At 38.1% G+C, this 22,168-nt stretch overlaps 2 pseudogenes; both read right to left on the minus strand.

The window, feature by feature from the left end:
- Vmn2r116l-ps26 (vomeronasal 2, receptor 116 like, pseudogene 26) lies at positions 204–20,685 on the minus strand (annotated as a pseudogene).
- Vom2r-ps63 (vomeronasal 2 receptor, pseudogene 63) lies at positions 207–548 on the minus strand (annotated as a pseudogene).
- Positions 20,686–22,168: the final 1,483 nt, after the last annotated feature.

The raw sequence follows: 22,168 nt of genomic DNA on the forward strand, positions 1-22,168 counted from the left end.
TTACGTTGAAGTCATTAATACATTAGAAATTGAGTCTTGCCCATAGTGATAAATATGAACCTATTTTCATTTTTCTATATACATTTATTTCATTTAACAATAACCATTTGTTGAATTTGCTGTTTTCCCCTCTAGTTTGTATTATGGGCCTCTTTATAAAATAACCAAATTTCATAGGTCGACAAACAAGATATTACTAAAATTTAAGCTGTATTTTCAATTTTAGTATGTGTGCCACTGAACCTTTGAGTAAAATTCAGGTCTGGCCTTAAAAAGATTGTAAAGCACTTTGGGACAAAAATACAAACAAGCAACCCTGCACTGGAAGTCAAGATAGAGAAGAGTTCCACAACCACTATTGCTTTTCCCTTGGTGCTATGATAGACAGGGAGAAAAGTAATCCACATACTACAGAATACCAACATGTTAAATGTCAGGAACTTTGCTTCATTGAATGTATCAGGCAGATTTCTGGCCAGAAAAGCTAAGGTGAAACTCCCTAGGGCTAATAAGCCAAAGTAACCCAGGACACAGTAGAAGGCAATAACTGGAGACCTCACCGCCTGGTCAGGTGGGCACTCCTGAGGCTGCAGAGCGGAGGAGACCACCAACACTGCCCATCCCTGCCCACATCCCTGGCCCAAGAGGAAACTGTATAAGGCCTCTGGGTTCCCGTAGGGGAGGGCCCAGGAGTGGCAGGACCCCTGCGCCTGAGACACCGCTGGAACCTGAAGGAAACAGACCGGATAAACAGTTCTCTGCACCCAAATCCCGTGGGAGGGAGAGCTAAACCTACAGAGAGGCAGACACGCCTGGGAAACCAGAAGAGACTGCACTCTGCACACACATCTCGGACGCCAGAGGAAAACACCAAACCCCACCTGGAACCCTAGTGCACGGAAGCTCCCGGAAAGGGCGGCACATATCTTCCTGGTTGCTGCCGCCGCAGAGAGCTCGTGGGCAGCACCCCGTGAGCAAACTTGAGCCTTGGGACCACAGGTAAGACAAACTTTTCTGCTGTAAGTGACCTGCCTGGTGAACTCAAGACACAGGCCCACAGGAACAGCTGAAGACCTGTAGAGAGGAAAAACTACACGCCCAAAAGCAGAACACTCTGTCCCCATAACTGGCTGAAAGAAAACAGGAAAACAGGTCTACAGCACTCCTGACACACAGGCTTATAGGACAGTCTAGCCACTGTCAGAAATAGCTGAACAAAGTAACACTAGAGATAATCTGATGGCAAGAGGCAAGTGCAGGAACCCAAGCAACAGAAACCAAGACTACATGGCATCATCAGAGCCCAATTCTCCCACCAAAATAAACATGGAATATCCAAACACACCAGAAAAGCAAGATCTAGTTTCAAAATCATATTTGATCATGATGCTGGAGGACTTCAAGAAAGACGTGAAGAACTCCCTTAGAGAACAAGTAGAAGCCTACAGAGAGGAATCGCAAAAATGCCTGAAAGAATTCCAGGAAAACATAAATAAACAAGTAGAAACCCATAGAGAGGAGACACAAAAATCCCTGAAAGAATTCCAGGAAAACACAATCAAACAGTTGAAGGAATTAAAAATGGAAATAGAAGCAATCAAGAAAGAACACATGGAAACAACCCTGGATATAGAAAACCAAAAGAAGAGACAAGGAGCTGTAGATACAAGCTTCACCAACAGAATACAAGAGATGGAAGAGAGAATCTCAGGAGCAGAAGATTCCATAGAAATCATTGACTCAACTGTCAAAGAAAATGTAAAGCGGAAAAAGCTACTGGTCCAAAACATACAGGAAATCCAGGACTCAATGAGAAGATCAAACCTAAGGATAATAGGTATAGAAGAGAGTGAAGACTCCCAGCTCAAAGGACCAGTAAATATCTTCAACAAAATCATAGAAGAAAACTTCCCTAACCTAAAAAAAGAGATACCCATAGGCATACAAGAAGCCTACAGAACTCCAAATAGATTGGACCAGAAAAGAAACACCTCCCGTCACATAATTGTCAAAACACCAAACGCACAAAATAAAGAAAGAATATTAAAAGCAGTAAGGGAAAAAGGTCAAGTAACATATAAAGGCAGACCTATCAGAATCACACCAGACTTTTCGCCAGAAACTATGAAGGCCAGAAGATCCTGGACAGATGTCATACAGACTCTAAGAGAACACAAGTGCCAGCCCAGGTTACTGTATCCTGCAAAACTCTCAATTAACATAGATAGAGAAACCAAGATATTCCATGACAAAACCAAATTTACACAATATCTTTCTACAAATCCAGCACTACAAAGGATAATAAAGGCTAAAGCCCAACATAAGGAGGCAAGCTATACCCTAGAAGAAGCAAGAAACTAATCAACTTGGCAACAAAACAAAGAGAAGAAAAGCACACAAACATAACCTCACATCCAAATATGAATATAACAGGAAGCAATAATCACTATTCCTTAATATCTCTCAACATCAATGGCCTCAACTCCCCAATAAAAAGACATAGATTAACAAACTGGATACGCAACGAGGACCCTGCATTCTGCTGCCTACTGGAAACACACCTCAGAGACAGACACTACCTCAGCGTGAAAGGCTGGAAAACAACTTTCCAAGCAAATGGTCAGAAGAAGCAAGCTGGAGTAGCCATTCTAATATCAAATAAAATCAATTTTCAATTAAAAGTCATCAAAAAAGATAAGGAAGGACACTTCATATTCATCAAAAGAAAAATCCACCAAGATGAACTCTCAATCATAAATATCTATGCCCCAAATACAAGGGCACCTACATACGTAAAAGAAACCTTACTAAACCTCAAAACACACATTGCACCTCACACAATAATAGTGGGAGATTTCAACACCCCACTCTCATCAATGGACAGATCATGGAAACAGAAATTAAACAGAGACGTAGACAGACTAAGAGAAGTCATGAGCCAAATGGACTTAACAGATATTTATAGAACATTCTATCCTAAAGCAAAAGGATATACGTTCTTTTCAGCTCCTCATTGTACTTTCTCCAAAATTGACCATATAGTTGGTCAAAAAACGGGCCTCAACAGGTACAGAAAGATAGAAATAATCCCATGTGTGCTATCAGACTACCACGGCCTAAAACTGGTCTTCAATAACAATAAGGGAAGAATGCCCACATATACGTGGAAATTGAACAATGCTCTACTCAATGATAACCTGGTCAAGGAAGAAATAAAGAAAGAAATTAAAGACTTTTTAGAATTTAATGAAAATGAAGGTACAACATACCCAAACTTATGGGACACAATGAAAGCTGTGCTAAGAGGAAAATTCAAAGCGCTGAGTGCCTGCAGAAAGAAACAGGAAAGTGCATATGTCAGCAGCTTGACAGCACACCTAAAAGCTCTAGAACAAAAAGAAGCAAATACACCCAGGAGGAGTAGAAGGCAGGAAATAATCAAACTCAGAGCTGAAATCAACCAAGTAGAAACAAAAAGGACCATAGAAAGAATCAACAGAACCCAAAGTTGGGTCTTTGAGAAAATCAACAAGATACATAAACCCTTAGCCAGACTAACGAGAGGACCCAGAGTGTGTGTCCAAATTAACAAAATCAGAAATGAAAAGGGAGACATAACTACAGATTCAGAGGAAATTAAAAAAATCATCAGATCTTACTATAAAAGCCTATATTCAACAAAACTTGAAAATCTACAGGAAATGGGCAATTTCCTAGACAGATACCAGGTACCGAAGTTAAATCAGGAACAGATACACCAGTTAAACAACCCCATAACTCCTAAGGAAATAGAAGCAGTCATTAAAGGTCTCCCAACCAAAAAGAGCCCAGGTACAGACGGGTTTAGTGCAGAATTCTATCAAACCTTCATAGAAGACCTCATACCAATATTATCCAAACTATTCCACAAAATTGAAACAGATGGATCACTCCCGATTTCCTTCTATGAAGCCATAATTACTCTTATACCTAAACCACACAAAGACCCAACAAAGAAAGAGAACTTCAGACCAATTTCCCTTATGAATATCGACGCAAAAATACTCAATAAAATTCTGGCAAACCGAATCCAAGAGCACATCAAAACAATCATCCACCATGATCAAGTAGGCTTCATCCCAGGCATGCAGGGATGGTTTAATATACGGAAAACCATCAACGTGATCCATTATATAAACAAACTGAAAGAACGAAACCACATGATCATTTCATTAGATGCTGAGAAAGCATTTGACAAAATTCAACACCCCTTCATGATAAAAGTCCTGGAAAGAATAGGAATTCAAGGCCCATACCTAAACATAGTAAAAGCCATATACAGCAAACCAGTTGCTAACATTAAACTAAATGGAGAGAAACTTGAAGCAATCCCACTAAAATCAGGGACTAGACAAGGCTGCCCACTCTCTCCCTGCTTATTCAATATAGTTCTTGAAGTTCTAGCCAGAGCAATCAGACAACAAAAGGAGGTCAAGGGGATACAGATCGGAAAAGAAGAAGTCAAAATATCACTATTTGCAGATGATATGATAGTATATTTAAGTGATCCCAAAAGTTCCACCAGAAAACTACTAAAGCTGATAAACAACTTCAGCAAAGTGGCTGGGTATAAAATTAACTCAAATAAATCAATAGCCTTCCTCTACACAAAAGAGAAACAAGCCGAGAAAGAAATTAGGGAAAGAACACCCTCATAGGTAGCAATGAATATCCTAGTAAGAGCACCAGTGGAAGGGGAAGCCCTGGGTCCTCCTAATACTGAACCCCCAGTGAACTAGACTATGGGGGGAGGGCTGTAAGGGGGAGGGAGGGGAACACCCATAAGGAAGGGGAGGTGGGAGGGGGATTTTTGCCCGGAAACCGGGAAAGGGAATAACACTCGAAATGTATATAAGAAATACTCAAGTTAATAAAAAAAAAGAAAAGAAAAAAAAAGATTAAGGTAAGGAAATCCTGCCATCTGCTGTGGACACATGTATAGCTTACAAGATTAATTCACTGTAACATGCATTCTGCAACACTTGTTTGCAGAAGTTCTGTGAACTGTATTTCTGGTAAAGAGAATGTAAACAGGACACCATCAGTTGATGAAATTCTTGGACTTCATTAGCAATCTTCCACATTCTTTCTCTGAATGTAAATTTCTGGATTGCAGAATTTGGTCCAGGTTAAGAAAAGCAGTTCAGGGAGAACTAGGGGACCAAAGAAAATTCCTAGTGATGCTTTTCAGCTTTGGAAAGAGATAAAAGCAGCAACAGATAAAAGTGACACAGTTAAATGAAAAGTGAAAATGATCAGAAAAAAAATGACTGGCACTGGAAATAAAAAACAAATTAGAACCGAAAAAAAAAAAAAAAAGAAGGCAATAACTGAACCCTTGTTGCAGACAATGATGATGTGGCCATGTTCAAAGTGTGGATCAGTATCAACAAATGGTGGAGATGTTCCTAGCCAGGTTGCCCAGAGAATAAGTTGGATCATGGTGCAGATGGGAATGACATAGTTAGGTGCTCTTGTTACTAACATCTGTCTTATCTTTTTTCTTGGATCAGTGATCTTGAATGCCATTACTACAGTAATTGTTTTAGCCAAAATAGTGGAAACTGCTAGAGTGAAAACAACTGCAAATGTGGCTTGCTGCAGGATGCAGGTAGCCGTATAGGGATGGCCAATGAAGAGCAAGGAACAAAGAAAACAAAATATGAGAGAGATGAGCAGAATGTAACTGAGAAGTCGGTTATTTGCCTTGACAATGGGATTGTCTTGGTGTTTCAAAAAGATACCAAGTATAACAGCTGTGAGAGCAGAGAAGCACAGGGCCAAGGAGGCCAGAACCATTCCCAAGGGGTCTTCATAAGCCAGGAAGGTCAAAACTTTCTTTAGGCAGCGACTTTGTTTTATGTTGGCATACTGACTATTTGGACACTTCACACATTGATCCATGTCTGTTATAGGAAAGGAAGTATCATCACTTTTAGTTTTCTCTATTTTTCACATAAATTTTAAATTAATGCATTGGAAAGTCTTGAGAAATTGGCATTATTTCTTGGATATACATACTCCTTCAAATCTCCTTTTAAAAGCCCTAACTAGTACTATTAGGAAGGCAAAATTCTATGAAATAATTAGCACATGATGTCACTACATCTCAAAAGTACTTTTTTTGTGTTATGTTTCTATGTGAGAATTTTAGTAGACTAGAGCACTTCGTATTTTCACTACATTTTTTTACATCTTTTTTTAAAATTTATTTAATACTTAATAATAATTCTTTGGTTCCTGGGCAAACATCCCCCTCCCCACCTCCCCTTCCTTATGGGTGTTCACCTCCCAACCCTCCCCCCATTGCCGCCCTCCCCCCACCATTCTAGTTCACTGGGGGTTCAGTCTTAGGAGGACCCAGGGCTTCCCCTTCCACTGGTGCTCTTACTAGGATATTCATTGCTACCTATGAGGTCAGAGTCCAGGGTCAGTCCATGTATAGTCTTTAGGTAGTGGCTTAGTCCCTGGAAGCTCTGGTTGCTTGGCATTGTTGTACATATGGGGTCTCGAGCCCCTCCAAGCTCTTCCAGTTCTTTCTCTGATTCCTTCAACGGGGGTCCTATTCTCAGTTCAGTGGTTTGCTGCTGGCATTCGCCTCTGTATTTGCTGTATTCTGGCTGTGTCTCTCAGGAGCGATCTACATCCGGCTCCTGTCGGTCTGCACTTCTTTGCTTCATCCATCTTGTCTAATTGGGTGGCTGTATATGTATGGGCCACATGTGGGGCAGACTCTGAATGGTAGTTCCTTCAGTCTCTGTTTTAATCTTTGACTCTCTCTTCCCTGCCAAGGGTATTCTTGTTCCCCTTTTAAAGAAGGAGTGAAGCATTCACATTTTGATCATCCGTCTTGAGTTTCATTTGTTCTAGGCATCTAAAGTAATTCAAGCATTTGGGCTAATAGCCACTTATCAGTGAGTGCATACCATGTATGTCTTTCTGTGATTGGGTTAGCTCACTTAGGATGATATTTTCCAGTTCCAACCATTTGCCTACGAATTTCCTAAAGCCGTTATTTTTGATAGCTGAGTAATATTCCATTGTGTAGATGTACCACATTTTCTGTATCCATTCCTCTGTTGAAGGGCATCTGGGTTCTTTCCAGCTTCTGGCTATTATAAATAAGGCTGCGATGAACATAGTGGAGCACCTGTCTTTTTTATATGTTGGGGCATCTTTTGGGTATATGCCCAAGAGAGGTATAGCTGGATCCTCAGGCAGTTCAATGTCCAATTTTCTGAGGAACATCCAGACTGATTTCCAGAATGGTTGTACCAGTCTGCAATCCCACCAAAAATGGAGGAGTGTTCCTCTTTCTGTGCATCCTCGCCAGCATCTGCTGTCACCTAAGTTCTTGATCTTAGCCATTCTCACTGGTGTGAGGTGAAATCTCAGGGTTGTTTTGATTTGCATTTCCCTTATGACTAAAGATGTTGAACATTTCTTTAGTTGTTTCTCAGCCATTTGGCATTCCTCAGCTGTGAATTCTTTGTTTAGCTCTGAACCCCATTTTTTAATAGGGTTATTTGTCTCCCTGTGGTCTAACTTCTTGAGTTCTTTGTATATTTTGGATATAAGGCCTCTATCTGTTGTAGGATTGGTAAAGATCTTTTCCCAATCTGTTGGTTGCCGATTTGTCGTAACCACAGTGTCCTCTGCCTTACAGAAGCTTTGCAGTTTTATGAGATCCCATTTGTCGATTTTTGATCTTAGAGCATAAGCCATTGGTGTTTTGTTCAGGAAATTTTTTCCAGTGCCCATGTGTTCAAGATGCTGCCCTAGTTTTTCTTCTATTAGTTTGAGTGTATCAGGTTTGATGTGGAGGTCCTTGATCCACTTGGACTTAAGCTTTGTACAGGGTGATAAGCATGGATCAATCTGCATTCTTCTACATGTTGCCCTCCAGTTGAACCAACACCATTTGCTGAAAATGCTATCTTTTTTCCATTGGATGGTTTTGGCTCCTTTGTCAAAAATCAAGTGACCATAGGTATGTGGGTTCATTTCTGGGTCTTCAATTCTATTCCATTGGTCTATCTGTCTGTCTCTGTACCAATAACATGCAGTTTTTATCACTATTGCTCTGTAATACTGCTTGAGTTCAGGGATAGTGATTCCCCCTAAAGTCCTTTTATTGTTGAGGATAGTTTTAGCTATCCTGGGTTCTTTGTTATTCCAGGTGAATTTGCAAATTGTTCTGTCTAACTCTTTGAAGAATTGGATTGGTATTTTGATGGGGATTGCGTTGAACCTGTAGATCGCTTTTGGTAAAATGGCCATTTTTACTATATTAATCCTGCCAATCCATGAGCATGGGAGATCTTTCCATCTTCTGAGGGCTTCTTCAATTTCTTTCTTCAGTGTCTTCAAGTTCTTATTGTACAGATCTTTTACTTGCTTGGTTAAAGTCACACCAAGGTACTTTATATTATTTGGGTCTATTATGAAGGGTGTTGTTTCCCTAATTTCTTTCTCGGCTTGTTTCTCTTTTGTGTAGAGGAAGGCTATTGATTTATTTGAGTTAATTTTATACCCAACCACTTTGCTGAAGTTGTTTATCAGCTTTAGTAGTTTTCTGGTGGAACTTTTGGGATCACTTAAATAAACTATCATATCATCTGCAAATAGTGATATTTTGACTTCTTCTTTTCCAATCTGTATCTCCTTGACCTCCTTTTGTTGTCTGATTGCTCTGGCTAGAACTTCAAGAACTATATTGAATAAGCAGGGAGAGAGTGGGCAGCCTTGTCTAGTCCCTGGTTTTAGTGGGATTGCTTCAAGTTTCTCTCCATTTAGTTTAATGTTAGCAACTGGTTTGCTGTATATGGCTTTTACTATGTTTAGGTATGGGCCTTGAATTCCTATTCTTTCCAGGACTTTTATCATGAAGGGGTGTTGAATTTTGTCAAATGCTTTCTCAGCATCTAATGAAATGATCATGTGGTTTTGTTCTTTCAGTTTGTTTATATAATGGATCACGTTGATGGTTTTCTGTATATTAAACCATCCCTGCATGCCTGGGTTGAAGCCTACTTGATCATGGTGGATGATTGTTTTGATGTGCTCTTGGGTTCGGTTTGCCAGAATTTTGTTGAGTATTTTTGCGTCGATATTCATAAGGGAAATTGGTCTGAAGTCCTCTTTCTTTGTTGGGTCTTTGTGTGGTTTAGGTATAAGAGTAATTGTGGCTTCATAGAAGGAAATCGGGAGTGATCCATCTGTTTCAATTTTGTGGAAAAGTTTGGATAATATTGGTATGAGGTCTTCTATGCAGGTTTGATAGAATTCTGCACTAAACCTGTCTGTACCTGGGCTCTTTTTGGTTGGGAGACCTTTAATGACTGCTTCTATTTCCTTAGGAGTTATGGGGTTGTTTAACTGGTTTATCTGTTCCTGATTTAACTTCGGTACCTGGTATCTGTCTAGGAAATTGCCCATTTCCTGTAGATTTTCAAGTTTTGTTGAATATAGGCTTTTATAGTATGATCTGATGATTTTTTGAATTTCCTCTGGCTCAGTTGTTATGTCTCCCTTTTCATTTCTGATTTTGTTAATTTGGACACACTCTCTGGGTCCTCCCGTTAGTCTGGCTAAGGGTTTATCTATATTGTTGATTTTTTCAAAGAACCAAATTTTGGTTCTGTTGATTTCTATGGACCTTTTTGTTTCTACTTGGTTGATTTCAGCTCTGGGTTTGATTATTTCCTGCCTTCTACTCCTCCTGGGTGTATTTGCTTCTTTTTCCTCTAGAGCTTTTAGGTGTGCTGTCAAGCTGCTGACATATGCTCTTTCCTGTTTCTTTCTGCAGGCACACAGCGCTATGAGTTTTCCTCTTAGCACAGCTTTCATTGTGTCCCATAAGTTTGGGTATGTTGTACCTTCATTTTCATTAAATTCTAAAAAGTTTTAAATTTCTTTCTTTATTTCTTCCTTGACTAGGTTATCATTGAGTAGAGCATTGTTCAATTTCCACGTATATGTTGGCATTCTTCCCTTATTGTTATGAAGACCAGTTTTAGGCCGTGGTGGTCCAAAAGCACGCATGGGATTATTTCTATATTTCTGTACCTGTTGAGGCCCGTTTTTTGACCAACTATATGGTCAATTTTGGAGAAAGTACAATGAGGATCTGAGAAGAAGGTATATCCTTTTGCTTTAGGATAGAATGTTCTATAAATATCTGTTAAGTCCATTTGGCTCATGACTTCTCTTAGTCTGTCTACATCTCTGTTTAATTTCTATTTCCATGATCTGTCCATTGATGAGAGTGGGGTGTTGAAATCTCCCACTATTATTTTGTGAGGAGCAATGTGTGTTTTGAGCTTTAGTAAGGTTTCTTTTACGTATGTAGGTGCCCTTGTATTTGTGGCATAGATATTTAAGATTGAGAGTTCATCTTGGTGGATTTTTCCTTTGATGAATATGAAGTGTCCTTCCTTAACTTTTTTGATGACTTTTAATTGAAAATTGATTTTATTTGATATTAGAATGGCTACTCCAGCTTGCTTCTTTTGACCATTTGCTTGGAAAGTTGTTTTCCAGCCTTTCACGCTGATGTAGTGTCTGTCTTTGTCTCTGAGGTGTGTTTCCAGTAGGCAGCAGAATGCAGGGTCCTCGTTGCGTATCCAGTTTGTTAATCTATGTCTTTTTATTGGGGAGTTGAGGCCATTGATGTTGAGAGATATTAAGGAATAGTGATTATTGCTTCCTGTTATATTCATATTTGGATGTGAGGTTATGTTTGTGTGCTTTTCTTCTCTTTGTTTTGTTGCCAAGACAATTAGTTTCTTGCTTCTTCTAGGGTATAGCTTGCCTCCTTATGTTGGGCTTTACCCTTTATTATCCTTTGTGGTGCTGGATTTGTAGAAAGATATTGTGTAAATTTGGTTTTGTCATGGAATATCTTGGTTTCTCTATCTATGTTGATTGAGAGTTTTGCCGGATACAGTAACCTGGGCTGGCATTTGTGTTCTGTTAGGGTCTGTACGACGTCTGTCCAGGATCTTCTTGCCTTCATAGTTTCTGGCGAGAAGTCTGGTGTGATTCTGATAGGTCTGCCTTTATATGTTACTTGACCTTTTTCCCTTACTGCTTTTAATATTCTTTCTTTATTTTGTGCGTTTGGTGTTTTGACTATTATGTGATGGGAGGTGTTTCTTTTCTGGTCCAATCTATTTGGAGTTCTGTAGGCTTCTTGTATGCCTATGGGTATCTCATTTTTTTAGGTTAGGGAAGTTTTCTTCTATGATTTTGTTGAAGATATTTATTGGTCCTTTGAGCTGGGAGTCTTCACTCTCTTCTATACCTATTATCCTTAGGTTTGATCTTCTCATTGAGTCCTGGATTTCCTGTATGTTTTGGACCAGTAGCTTTTTCTGCTTTACATTATCTTTGACAGTTGAGTCAATGATTTCTATGGAATCTTCTGCTCCCGAGATTCTCTCTTCCATCTCTTGTATTCTGTTGGTGAAGCTTCTATCTACAGCTCCTTGTCTCTTCTTTTGATTTTCTATGTCCAGGGTTGTTTCCATGTGTTCTTTCTTGCTTGCTTCTATTTCCATTTTTAATTCCTTCTACTGTTTGATTGTGTTTTCCTGGAATTCTTTCAGGGATCTTTTTGTCTCCTCTCTATGGGTTTCTACTTGTTTATTTATGTTTTCCTGGAACTCTTTCAGGCATTTTTATGATTCCTCTCTGTAGGCTTCTACTTGTTCTCTAAGGGAGTTCTCCACGTCTTTCTTGAAGTCCTCCAGCATCATGATCAAATATGATTTTAAAACTAGATCTTTCTTTTCTGGTGTGTTTGGATATTCCATGTTTGTTTTGGTGGGAGAATTGGGCTCTGATGATGCCATGTAGTCTTGGTTTCTGTTGCTTGGGTTCCTGCACTTGCCTCTCGCCATCAGATTATCTCTAGTGTTACTTTGTTCAGCTATTTCTGACAGTGGCTAGACTGTCCTATAAGCCTGTGTGTCAGGAGTGCTGTAGACCTGTTTTCCTGTTTTCTTTCAGCCAGTTATGGGGACAGAGTGTTCTGCTTTCGGGCGTGTAGTTTTTCCTCTCTACAGGTCTTCAGCTGTTCCTGTGGGCCTGTGTCTTGAGTTCACCAGGCCGGTCACTTGCAGCCGAAAAGTTGGTCTTACCTGTGGTCCCGAGGCTCAGGTTTGCTCGCGGGGTGCTGCCCAGGAGCTCTCTGCGGTGGCAGCAACCAGGAAGATATGCGCTGCTTTTTCCGGGAGCTTCCGTGCACTAGGGTTCCAGATGGGGTTTGGTGTTTTCCTCTGGCGTCCGAGATGTGTGTGCATAGTGCAGTCTCTTCTGGCTTCCCAGGCTTGCCTGCCTCTCTGAAGGTCCAGCTCTCCCTCCCACGGGATTTGGGTGCAGAGAACTGTTTATCCGGTCTGTTTCCCACAGGTTCCGGCGGTGTCTCAGGCGCAGGGATCCTGCCGCTCCTGGGCCCTCTCCTACGGGAACCCAGATGCCTTATACAGTTGCCTCTTGGGCCAGGGATGTGGGCAGGGGTGGGCAGTGTTGGTGGTCTCCTCCGCTCTGCAGTTCAGGAGTGCCCACCTGACCAGGCGGTGAAGTCTCTCTCCCGCGGGGTTTGGGAGCAGAGAGCTGCTGCGGGCCGGGATCCGTGGGTGTGGGTTTTTCGCTACTTTTTAAAAATAATTTTGAGTGATGATCAACTTACTCAAAGGGCAAGTTCTTAATGAGAACACACCAATGCAAAAATATTTCCTCTCTCTTTATGATAAGCAATGACACATAATTCTAGGTGGATGGAAGATTCTCCTTCCAAACTTATCTTGAAATTTGCACTGCTGGACATTCAGGTTTGAAATTTCAATTGAATTTGTAAAGCATATCCTACTATACTTTGAATTATCAGTCTTTCTATCAGCAGCATACAGTATTATTCAGTATTTTAATTTGATCTTATTTTCTAAACTGTTATCTTATCCTGTGGGTAATCTAGTGCTTCCCAGTTCTTTAGGAGTTGAATTATTTGTTTATAGGTTTTGCCTTAGACCATTGGAAAACATAGATAGTTTTTTATATTATGATTCAAAGAGTATGATTCAAAGAGCAGCAAAATTTCATTCATGAAATAGCAATAAAAATAAATTTATGGTGGTGTGTTGGTTGGGTATCACAACATTGTGATATATTAAATGGTCTATATTAAACGGTCACTGTGTTGGAAGTTTGAGAACAACTTTTTTATTCTTGTGATTTTTGTAACCATTTTATAATTACTAAATGTAATAAAAATATTGTTTTAAGGTTTCCTATATACACATATATACAACTATGATATAAAAGAATTGTAATATAATATTATTCTGTGTTGAACTGACAGACATTGCATTTACTTCATTAATTTTGAGTTCATGTTCATATTATAATGCCATGTGAATAAACATTTTTATTGCCATATTTCAATACAGTATTAATTTCAACTTTTTCTTGTATTATTCACTATGTTGTACAGCCAAAAATGCTGAACATTTGTTTTGGTTGTTGTTTTTGTTGTGTTTTCAAGACAGGGTTCTTCTGTGTAGCTCTGTAATGGAACCCACTCTGTGGAGGTGATGGATCTTGAACTCACAGAGATTCACATGTCTTTGCCTCTTGAGTGTGAATGCTGGGATTAGACACACACACCACTGTCTAAGTTAATGCTGAAAATTATTTCTAATGCATTGTTTTATGTCTGAGCACTACATCCATCTCTACTTTGCTCAGAGTCCACAGAACACAAAAAGGTCAACAATGTGAAGGGCCCAAGTGGGGACTCCTCAGAAACAACCATAAAGGGGGAGGGAGGGAGGGAGGGAGGGAGGGAGGGAGGGAGGGAGGGAAAGAGAATGGGGTTGGGGGAGAGGGGACAATGATCTGGTATTGGGTGGGGAAAAACGATTGAAGCCCTGAGGGACAACAGAAAAAGAATGGAAACAGGCAACCTTGGGAAGAAGGAGTTTGGGAAGACACTCTAGAATATACCAGAGACCTGGGTAGTGAAAGACTCTCTGGACTTAAAGGGGGAACCCTAGGTGAAAGGCCCTACAGTGGGGAGGGAACTTATTGAATCCACCTCCAGCAGAAAGACAGGGTATCAAATGAGGGGTGGGTTTGCTATCCCACAGCCAAAGCTCTGAGCCATAATTCTTTCTGTCTGAAAAAACTGCAGGGACAACAATAAAGAAGAGCCTGAGGAAAAGGGGAAAGAAAAGTCCAGTGACAGGTCCAAAGTGGGATCCAGCTCAAGGGAAGGCCCAAACATTCACACTATTACTGAAGTTATGAGAAACTCACAAAAAGGGACCTATCATGACTGCCTTCAGAAAGACCCAATAAGCAGCTGAATCAGATGCAGATGTGTGCACCCAACAATGAATAGAAGTTGCTGACCCCTCTGGTTGAATTAGGGAAATGCTGGAGGAAGCTAAGGAGGAGGGCAACCCTGTAGGAGGACCAGCAAGCTCAATTAACCTGGACCCCTGAGATCTCTTAGACTTGGATCACCAACCAGGCAGCATACACCAGCTGAGATGAGGCCTCCAACACATATACAGCAGAGGACTTCCGGGTCTGGGTTCAGTCAGAGAAGATGCACCTGACCCTTAAAAGACTGGAGGCCCCAGGAAGATTAGAGGTCTGGTGGGGTGGGTGGAGTGGGTGGGGTGGGGACTTCCTTGTGGAGGTGGGGAGTACGGGGGAGGCGAGGAGGAAGTATGTTGTGTGGAACCCTCGGGGTTGGGTAGACTGGGAGGGGAATAAAATGTGGAGTGTAAAATAATGGGTAAGTAAGTATGCATGTAGATAAATAAACAAATAAATATTCATTTTATTGAACTGTTTATACACTGATCTTGATATTAAAGTTTAGTTTTATTGTTTATCTATTTCTACTTACTCTATAATAATTATTATGTGTATCAGTTACCTGATATACTACCAATTATATCACATTTAAAAATTTTCCTGGAACTCTTAAAACAAGGCAGATAATACCACTTATAAAATTTCTAGTACCTACAAAAATTATATACTACATTATAATGAATTCTTTAATAACACATCTATATAATGGCTGGCAAACTCACCTCTTGCTAAAATGCAACCTACTAATTGGTAAGGTGTGTAATTAATTACCTGTCATGTTGGAAATTTCATTCTCTGGACACGGGATACAATCAAAACAACAGATAGCCTTTCCTTTCAGAAGCAATTTTCGGAATCCTAAACTGCAGGGCATACTGCAGACTGAAGGTAGTGTCTAGCAAAATTTAGATATGTGTTAGTAAAAAGAGTTTGTCTTACTCCACAATAAAAGTTGTGATTTGCAGTCATGTCACTGAAAATTTTCTTTTACTTACAAGTACAACAAATCTGAGTGGTATTTTATTGTTTTAAAATAATATTATAAACATTATGACATGTTTTGGTATATAAATTATGAATAAGTGCTATTTATTTATTTATTTATTTATTTATTTATTTATTTATTTATTTATAGTTAGGAAGCATAGTTAAGTTCAACTCACCTTTCTAATATGTGCATCCCACTCTATCATATCTTCAGTTATATATAATTGCTGACTATGCAGAAAATGTTGGAAAAACTTTCCTATTTTCACATTACGTCCAAGAGTTGGTAGAAGATTCATGGCATAGAGAATGTCATATTCTGTACCCAATTTTCCTTTATGATTCATGTTGAATTGATATCCAGAAGGATTTATAAATTTGTTATTCTCCAAGAAATGAACCATCTGAAATAAATTTATTGTTGTAGTTTAAACTATGCATGGATATTAGTACAGAAAATCTGAAAAACTGAATGCTTCTAATTTCATTTATCTATTCCAAATCATTACATTAATAAAGTCCACAATGTAATAAAAGAAATAAATATGCATCTAGACTTAAATATCAATATGCATTGGAAATATCAGTTTCACAATGGAATCAATGGCTTACAACTTTCACAACTTCATCATATTCATGGAGAGTGAGATATTATCAACCTCTTTTTATTCACCAGTATTATCAAAGCATCAGCTAATGAATAGAGTTTCTTAGTACATAAATACAGTTGCAGAAATATTTAAGTTAATAAAGTCTTCATTAAATCAACCAACAACTTCTTAATCATTTAACGGGCATGCATGTTTCTTGCTGCTGTATACAAACTTTGTTTCAAATGTTGAAAATACAATAATGGGTATGTGTTAGAAGTGCACTGGGCAAAAACAACATCAACTTAAACTCTTTCTTTACTTTTTAAAAGTTCTTTGAGAATCTTTATACAGTTTTATAATTTTGTCATATACTTTCTGGTATCTCAAGACATCTCACCCTTCTGTCTATCATTACACACCCAATTTCCTATTCTTTCTCCCAGTCTTAAAAACTCCCAAAACCAAAGAATAAGCCAATTTTGAGTCCAATTTGTGTAGGCCAGCTCTTGAGAATGGGTCCTGCTCTGAAGTCGAGCCAATATATGCAATGTCATTCTATTGAAGAAAGTTGATGTTACCTCTTTAGGAAGATATCAATTGCAAATAACTTCTTGGGCAAAGGTAGAAATTTGTGCTCACTTATTATTTGTGCTAGAATTTTGTCTGGCTCATGCTTGGGAGTTCTTGTGAATGCTACCATAATTTCTCTGAGTTCATATGTGCTTCTATGCTGTTCTGCTTATAAAATTATATTTTTTAAAACAATCTTCAATCAATTCTGACTCATATTTTTTCTTTCCCTTCTTTGATGAAGATTCATTATCTCTGGGAAGAATGATGTGATAGAGACATTCCATTTAGGAAAAATTCTTTCAAAGTCTATCACTCTCTGCATTTTGTACAGTTGTAGGTCTCCATGTTAGTTACTACCTACTCAGGAAGAAAATTCTCTGATTAGGGTTGAGTGATGCCTTGATCTACAGGTGTAGCATCACATTATTAAGGGTTGTTTTATTGTATTTTCATTTAGCAGAATAGTTGGTTTTTCCTTGGGCCCATAACCTATCCATTCTAGGATTTTTGGCTTTACTAACAGTGTCTGATATAGATACCATGTTATGGAGTGGATCTTAAATCCAATGATAAAGTTAGACTTAGGTTGGATAACCCCCTAATATTTGTGGTACAATCTTGTTGACATACCATTATTATAGATTTCAGAGTTTCTAACTTGGGAGAAATTGATGATTTCTCTTTTCTTCCAGTAGTAAGATAAGCACCTTGCAGCACTCTGAAGACTAGTCAGTAAGAGTGGAGATTCCAGTTGAGTATCAGATTGATTTCATGTTCGATGCAATTACTATGAGTGACTTCAGCAACAACATCTTACTGTCACATTGTGGTGACTAACCAATAGTATTGATTCTAATGGTTCCAGGACACTGTTGTCTCTTGATGTTAATTCATACTAGGACCAGGTTTATGTTATATCCAGCAAAAGTTTACAGAAATAAACTGACTTGGGAGAAAGTCTTGTAGAATACTTGTATTTAGAACATATGGTAAACTTTGAACCATATGTTGATACTTTATACTATTCAGTGGGAATACTATTACCTTCTAGGAGTAAAATTCCAGTTCTCCAATATTCTTTTGCCAATGTTCTGTATGTTGAATAAACATTTCATGAAGTGCATAGGCTACAGTGTAGACAGCATTGTATAGATTGTAACTTGGCCTACTCATGGACACTTCAAACTGGTACCTGGATAACCATTCTAGTAGGATATTGGTTGAACAATTTTTCAGTCTCTTACAATGAGACGGCAATGAACAGTTAAAATACATCCACCATAATCTAGCAAGGGAAGTAGCTTTACTGTAGTTAGAAGGTTGCACTGTCTGGATGAATTTTTTAAAACCAGGAATTTCAGAATGGGCATGTGAAAAAATGAAAATCCCATGAAAGGAGGTAAGAAGGAAGTCTCCTTCACTTGTGTCCCCATTCCACTGTGAGGTGGTGATCCAGAGTCTCTTAATGCTTAAATGTTGCCACAGTCTAAAATATGCACTTAGAGTATCTGAGTCCCCATAAATGATTATAACTTTGGCTGATGACATCATGATCTGGTTATAATACTTTTCAGCTCTTTTCTGGTATAATTGTACATTTTTTATGACAATATTCACAAAGGCTAAACAGACTCTGTGTTTGTGCATCTCTCCTCTCAACATAGAGAGAAACTGAATGCCTGGTTCATCATCTGAAATGGCTAGTCCCACCCAATTCCAGCTAAAATGGACCACCAAAGCCATCATGGCAAGGGCCAGAAATGTGTCCTTTGGAGACATCTGGTACAGATAAGGATAGTGTTCCTGGTCACTTAGGAGAGGATGAAATGGCCCATAGTATAGCTACAGGATAAAAAAAACAATATGAAGAAAATAGAATGCATAAATTCCAGTCTTTCTAAGCAACCTAGTTAAAATCATGGAGCATTAGAAAGTATAATTTTTTATATAGTTATTGCAATTCTACCCTTTCATGATTTTTCTCAAAAACTACTTGTAAGAATATCTTACATTAAAAAACTTCACATCTCAATTTTTCATATTTATTTTTAATAACTATATCATGTACATGCCAGAAAGTGAGAATTTATGCTTAAACCTCTGAATCATAACATACATAATGCCAGTCTATGCCCTCAAATCCATCTTGGTACTCAGAAAGTTGGAAGGAAAGGTGACAGTTTCACTACGACCCCATGTAATCTCACCTGTGGTATTTGCAAAGATGTATAGGAGTGGCCCAAGCATCACAGATGAATGCCACCGTGGTCCTGTAAGTACAGTTAACAATCTTCTTCCATGTTTACAACTATAGTTAGGAATAATTGCATCCCTGTTTGAGAACATGGTAATTATTTGTAGTAGATCTTCCTTTTTGACACAGTTAGCTTTAACTATCAGAGAAATGTTTGGTAAAATATTAATGCTTCTGTTTATTTGTTTGATGGCAAACCGTAGAGATAAAATCAAGTGGATGTTCTTGGTTGTCAGTCAAAAAACAGAATATAGAGCAGTAGAGTTTATGTTCCAAACATGTCAAAATTAGGTTATATTCACTACACAGATTATGTACTGAATGCTGTTTCCCTAACCCTAACTCAGGTTTCATCCATGTGTTATGTGAGGATGTGAGATCTGTCAAAGAATATAAGAATATTTCAAAGTATTTTTTGGGGAAGAATAGAGTTCACTCATTTGGAATTTTTTGCAAATTCATGCAGTTCACCTCTGTTGTCTTTGAACATTGTGAGGAGTCTGTTTGTTGTACATGGACTAGAAACTATGTTTTATCCAATACTGAATCTACTCATTTCTTTATCTTGGAATTTAAATACATACTGTATGTAGAAAATGAATGAGTTCCACCAGCTACCTGGATTTTGATGTTTTGCCAACAGAGTTATCACTAGCTAAGTTTTTGACTTAGTAAATGAGAAGTGGCTAATTAAATCTACCTGAATAAACACCTATTTGAAGGCTATTGGATTCATAGGTAATGCAAGTAACACAACATTTCATATTCTTCCCTCTTCATTCCATAGAAAAATTTCCTTTTAATTTTCTGTGGCTGTGCAATTTTGAATGATGAAAGGCTGAGGATAACAATGAATGTTACTGTATGAGAAGTGAGCTCCCTTTACTGTAAAGGGACACTTGGATTCCCATTATTATGTTTTATATTTAATTGGACATTACTATTTTGACCCAGAGTTACGGTTTTTTCCAAGCTTTCTGGAACTTTATTTTCCTCCCACTTATTCTCTCCTTTGGTCCTGTGTCAGCAGATCAGCTCAGGACCACTCAGTGGTGGCTCCAACCCACTCAGTGGTCTGTACTTTGGGAGCAACTGACCTGTGCTTGTACCTGGACACTCCAGTCTTTAGTAGAGAAGTACTGGATTAATACAGAGGGCACCTGCATAGTACCAGCCTTGTCTGGCTGAGAAGCAGTGAACTCAGGAACTATTTCCCTTTGACCATAGCCTTCTCAGATGAATTTTACTCTTCTTTCTACTATTAGAGCCTCTGGAGGAGTACAGATCAGTCATATACTTCCATAGGTGATTATGGGAGATAGTGCCAAACAAATAGAATACTTCGTGGGGTCATACCAGTGCATTTTTCTCATGCCAGCATCTACAACATTAGGGCCACTGAGTGAATTCTCTTGTTACTGCATGGAATGGCATTTCCATTTATCACAGAGGAGAGTCAGTGTTACCAAGGCAACTATGGGAAAGTTGATATAAGACACCTTTGTGAGGGGATGGTAGTCAGATCTGAGATAGCCCTGGCTTCCTGAAAGCTTCTTTATTCTGGTTAGTGAAGATCCTAGGCATGAAGTGTCCAGCAATGGGAATGGCTATAGTGGCAGCAGCAAACTTCCACTTTGCTCACTTGTTGGTTTTCCTGAAGGAGAAGATGCTGACATCAGCAGGGTTCTCAATGGTAATAATATCCCTAGCTGCAAACAAAAACTTCTTTCAAGTTTTCTTCAGATTCATGATGTAGATCACATTTCCTTTTGTAGATTTACTACTTCATCTAAAAATCAAGGTTATTGTCATCTTATCAAGATCCTTCGGAAAGGAATTTGAGGACACCATTCTCCTTTATTTGTAGGACATCAAAGTCTCTGGACATTGTCTAACCTTCTTTTTAAGTTACTATGAGAACCAAGAACAAACCCATACATGGGAACTGTGGAAAGGTTACATTGGTGTTTTGTATTTAGTACAAATTTGTTTTTTTATGATACCTTGATTTTTATTTCCATATTTTTATTTAATATATTTTAACAATATCCACTGATAATTTCTTTTTACTTCATGTTCTCATTATGATAACTCTTGTTGACTGTTTTTGTTGTTCTTATTGTTGTTGTTGTTTTATGTGTGTGTGTGTGTGTGTGTGTGTGTGTGTGTGTGTGTATGTATGTGCATGTGTGTAACAAGCTACCATCAAAATTACAGAGATACATCTGATTCTATCACCTGAATGTTAGGTGTAAAGGTAAGTATACACAAACATGTCAAGTTTGATCATTTTTTAAAACAATAATTTGAATCATTTCAGTATTTTCCTTGTGACTTCTAATATTTTTGTATTGTTTGTGCATTTTATATTGTTTAACAATATAAAAAATATAAAGTACATATTAAACTACACTAGATTCAAATTGTTGTTAAGAATCTGCTATTATATGAACAATGTTGTACTTTTTAATTTTTAAACTTGATTAAATAACTTTCTTCAGAGTTTTATTACTTTATTTCTTAAAATTTCTTTTACATTTAAGAAGCTAGCTTCCAATAAACCAAACAACCCAATCAAAAAATGGGGTATAGAGCTAAATGGAGAATTTACAACAGAGGAATCTCGAATGTCTGAGAAACACTTAAAGAAATGTTCAAAGTCCTTAGTGATTAGGGAAATGCAAATCAAAAAGACCCTGAGATTTCACCATACACCAATCAGAATGGCTAAGATGCTCCATTCTGATTAAAGGAAATACTGGGCCAAAAAGTGGAGCAGAGACTGAAGGAAAGGCCAGACACTGTGGAAAACCCTTTGGAAAATTCCCGTGAAGTAAACTCTCATGAAACTTTCACTGATTATTCAACCCTACCAGTTTTCAGTGTGTATCAAGAGGAAACAATGTCACCATATGCGGACCTGTCTAGTCATTATTTTTGCACTCCACACAATAGCCAAGTAATGCAATCATCTTGAGTAGCAGTCAACAAGTGAATGGATATGCACAACAAACAAACATTATATACACATAAATATTATATATATTATATATAATATATATGGAATATATATTATATATATAATATATATATAATATTATATATATATGGAAGCAATGAGCAGGGAATAAAAATGACTATACAAGTTAGAATATTGAATATGATGATGTATAATATACATGTATATAAGAATTTTATCAAACTTGTTTATATATAAACTTTATATGCAAGATTCTAACACCAAAGAATCTTTTAAAATGAAAGATGTAAATATATTTCAATATACTAAATTCTTTTTTTATTGGATATTTTTTATTTACATTTCAAATGTTAT

The sequence above is a fragment of the Rattus norvegicus genome, chromosome 1, assembly GCF_036323735.1.
Source record: "Rattus norvegicus strain BN/NHsdMcwi chromosome 1, GRCr8, whole genome shotgun sequence".
Taxonomy (NCBI): Eukaryota; Metazoa; Chordata; class Mammalia; order Rodentia; family Muridae; genus Rattus; species Rattus norvegicus.